This window comes from Apodemus sylvaticus, chromosome X (assembly GCF_947179515.1).
Source record: "Apodemus sylvaticus chromosome X, mApoSyl1.1, whole genome shotgun sequence".
Lineage (NCBI taxonomy): Eukaryota > Metazoa > Chordata > Mammalia > Rodentia > Muridae > Apodemus > Apodemus sylvaticus.
In genome coordinates this window covers 2203205-2207539 of record NC_067495.1, presented here as the reverse complement: position 1 = coordinate 2207539, position 4335 = coordinate 2203205, and the positions used below count along the sequence as shown (strand labels likewise).

The 4335-nt window shown below is 43.0% G+C and overlaps 1 pseudogene; it reads right to left on the bottom strand.

The window, feature by feature from the left end:
* Positions 1–3032: 3032 nt before the first annotated feature.
* On the bottom strand, positions 3033–3168 carry LOC127675911 (uncharacterized; annotated as a pseudogene).
* Positions 3169–4335: the final 1167 nt, after the last annotated feature.

Genomic DNA, 4335 nt, shown 5'->3' with positions numbered 1-4335 from the left:
GTACAGAACTAAGCAAAGAATTCTCAACTGAGGAATACTGAATGGCTGAGAGGCACCTAAAGAAATGTTCTACATCCTTAGTCATCAGGGAAATGCAAATCAAAACAATCCTGAGATTTCACCTCACACCAGTCAGAATGGCTAAGATCAAAAACTCGGGAGACAGCAAGCGCTGACGAGCATATGGAGAAAGAGGAACATTCCTCCACTGCTGGTATGATTGCAAGCTGGTACAACCACTCTGAAAATCATTTTGTTGGTACACCAGAAAATTGGGCGTAGTATTACCAGATAACCCAGCTGTACCACTCCTGCACATATACCAAGATGACCTCCAACATGTAATAAGGACACATGCACCACTATGTTTTCAGCAGCCTTATTTATAATAGCCAGAAGCTGGAAAGAACCCAGATGTCCCTCAACAGAAGAATGGATACAGAAAATGTGGTACATTTACACAATGGAGTACTACTCAGCTATTAAAAACAATGAATTCATGAAATTCCTAGGCAAATGGATGGAACTAGAAAATATCATCCTGTATGAAGTAACCCAATCACAAAAGAACACACACGGTCTGCACTCACTGATAAATGGATATTAGCCCAGAATCTTGGAATACCCAAGATAGATACAATTCACAGACTAAATGAAACTCAAGAAGCAGGAAGACCAAAGTATGGATACTTTGGTCCTTCTTAGAAGGGGAACAAAATACCCATGGGAGGAGATACAGAGACAAAGTGTGGGGCAGAGACTGAAGGTAAAACCATCCAAAGAATGTCCCACCTGGGGTTCCATCCCCTATACAGTCACCAAACCTAGACACTATTGTAGATGCCAACAAATGCTTGCTGACAGGAGCCTGATATAGCTGTCTCCTGAGAGTCTCTGCCAGTACCTGACAAATACAGAGGTGGATGCTCTCAGCCAATCATTGGACTGAGCACAGGGTCCCCAATGGAGGAGCTAGAGAAAGGACTCAAAAGGCTGAAGGAACTTGTAGCCCCATAGGAGTAACGACATTATGAACCACCCAATACCACCAGAGCTCCCAGGGACTAAACCACCAACCAAAGAGTACACATGGAGGGACACATGGCTCTAGGTGCATATGTAGCAGAGGATGGGCTTGTTGGACAACAAAGGGAGGAGAGTCCTTGGTCCTGAGAAGGCTCACCCCAGTGTAGGGGAATGCCAGGACAGGAAAGTGGGAGTGGGAGTGGGAGAGCAGGGGCGGGGGCGGTGTTTTCGGAAGGGCAACCAGGAAAGGGGAATGTAAATAAAGAAAATAGCCAATAAAAAATCAAAACAAAACTCTAAAGGAAAAAATGATCTTCTAAAATACAAAAGAATTTGTTCTTTAAGGAAGTTCTTATAAAGTTTCCAAAAGCACACCAATCTTAAAGGAAGTTTCTAAGATTTTTTTAAACATATTTTGCTTTTATATCAGTTTACTGAATTTTGACTTTAGGAATTTTGAGAGCTTATAATCATCATGAATATAACATATTTTTAAAACTTTTAAATGATTATGAGTTTCATACCATGCACAACAGTCCCACTCATCCCCATCCCCTTTGCTCTTGCAACCTCCCCCACAAAATAAAACACACAAGGAAGGAGAAAGACACAATAACAAAGATAAAGCACAGAATTTTGTATGTCACAGTTTGTCCCATAGTTTATCCCTCTGTCCACATGTCTTCACTTCCAAATGTTCATTGAAACAAGTCATTGGTCTTAGCTGAGATGTCTGTCTTCTGTGATGCCATCAATACTGAATCCTCATCAGGACTTCTCCCAGTTATCCTGTCATTGCCCTATATCATGGAGATCCTACAGCATTGGAATAAGGCTAGCCCTTTCTATACCAATTGTTGGCAGAGTGTATAGATTTGGAAATGTAGCCTTGGATATGGGCCTGGGTGGTGACGGAACTGATTAGCCTTTATCTGTACCACTAAAGCAAGCTCTCCAGCCCAGCTCTGGCTAGGCTTACCAATGCCACCAGCCCTCATGAGGAGGCAGAGTCAACTGTCCCACTCTCATTTCCTCAGGGATGGCTCACCTGCATCCACACCTCCAAAGCCAGCTCCACTGTGCTGCTCAGTCAAGATCCACTCTCCCAAGTTCTAGAGCCTGAGAGGGGAAAGCTCACCTATGCCTTCACCATACACTGTATTGCCCAGGCAAGGTGAAGGGCCCTCTTTCCAGAGAGATATAGCCAGTGAGGGGGCAGGGCTAGCTCTCTTCTAGCTACTGTAGGTGGTGAGAGGGAAAGAGGAAGACATCACCCCAGATAAATGGCAGGGCCAGCTGTCCTGTGCTATCACCTTCGGTGCTGCCTCACCCACATCCCCTCAATCACAGCTAGCCCTACCATGCTGCCCAATCCAGGTGCAACTCTCCTGAGTAGGCAGCCAGCAAGGGACAGGGACAGTTCTCCTGCTCTCATGACCACCTGGGGCCAGATATCCTGACTACTGCTTCACACCCTCGAGAGTAACTCACCTACACCCCAACTACAACCAAGACCAGTTTTGCTGAGCTGCCTCGGCAAGATGCAAGGCCTGCTCTCAGGGACAATTCCATGTTCTCTAGTGATAATATGAGCCATGGACATCAATACCGACCCCTGCTCATGTATAGCCATGGACTCATGGCCCTCACTGACAGCTCCAGCTATGACCTCACCATGGTCCCACTCACGACAGGCCTCCACCCTCAAGTCACCATTTGCACCTCTCTCTTTTAAAGCTCAAGTTGTTCTTCTCTTTCTCTACCACCTGGCCACCACATACTCACACATTTTAGTGGTCACATGCCTCACAGTCTTCTGGGTGACATCCTCCATCTGTGTTGCTTGGTGTGGCAGCAAGCAGATGTCTATGGCCTGGTCTGTCTGTTCCATGCATTGGAGAACAGGTCTGTGGGTGGCGTGGTTGCCCAGAGGTCTCTGTCCATCTTCTTCCTCCTATACTGTGCTGCCTAGATTTGATTTGATTTGATTTCATTTGATTTGATTTTTATGAGTCCTAGACATAAAACAGCTTTACCTATCAAGCCAGGCATCAAGCTAGTATAAACAATGGACTGCTATTTTCTTTGCCCCTGACTGATATATGAACACCACAAGATGTCTCTTTGCCCATTGCTAGGGAGACACATCTTTTAAGTAAGCTGTGTATGTGTATGTGTGTATGTGTGTGTGTGTGTGTGTTATATGTTTTCATTTTGTGTGTGCATATGTGAGTATATGAACATATGTGCTCTTAGATGTGGAGCCTGGAGGTTGCTATCATGTATCTTCCTGGTTTCCTCTCCCCCTTTATTTTTTTTTTTTTTTGAGACAAAGACTCTCACTGAGCCTAGAGCTCATCAGTTTGCTTAGACAGTATGGCCAAAGATCTCCACTACTCTGCCTGTCTCTCCACCTCCCAACCAAATGCTAGCATCGCATTAATTCTGGGAATGTGAACTCAAGTCTTCATAGTTTTGTGGCAAACACTTTACCCATCCAATCCATCTCTCCAGCTAAACAGCTTTAGCTTTTACCTTTTTTTTTTTTTTTCTGTCCTGTCCCATTTTTATTCTGGAAAATCTAGTTCTTTCATCCTGGTACAAAATCTCATTTTACCATAAAAAATTATTTCCTTATCCCAAAACATTCCCTTTTATTTTCAATCTTTCTTACATATCTTCATATTTACATACTTCTTTTTTCTTCTGCTTACTGATTCAGTTCTACCCCAATTTCTTCCTTAATATCAACAGACATAGCAACATTACAAATTTAACAACTTATTTAATGAGTTAAATCCAAATTATATTTGTAATAAACTATGATTACACATTGTTAAAGTATAAAGTTCTTGTTTGCTGACTTTATTGTCGCCAAGGAAAACTACAGACTGTGTGTGAAACCAGTCTGAGGGAGAGAGAACTACAGTATAGTCAACAAAGCTGAAAGCAGTTGGAGAGGTGAAGAGCACGGTGACATCATCAGACATGGAGATGGAGAATTTGGAGCTTACCAGCTGGTTTTTTGTCTTGCTTCAGTCCAGTATTTCCTCACTATGTTCCTTTCACTCTTTCAGACTGGTAATATATATTCTGTGCCATTGTATTTTGGGAGTATATAATCTGCTTTTTTATTGTGATTTGGATTTTATAGGAGGTTACAATTAAGAGATTGCCTGGAGTCTCAAAAGAGACTTTGGACGTTTAAACTGTGTTGAGACTGGAAGACTATGGAAACTTCTGAGGTTAGACTAAATGCATGTTTGCATTAGGAGTGAACACAAGGCTGTCGGGTCCAAGGACTGGAAT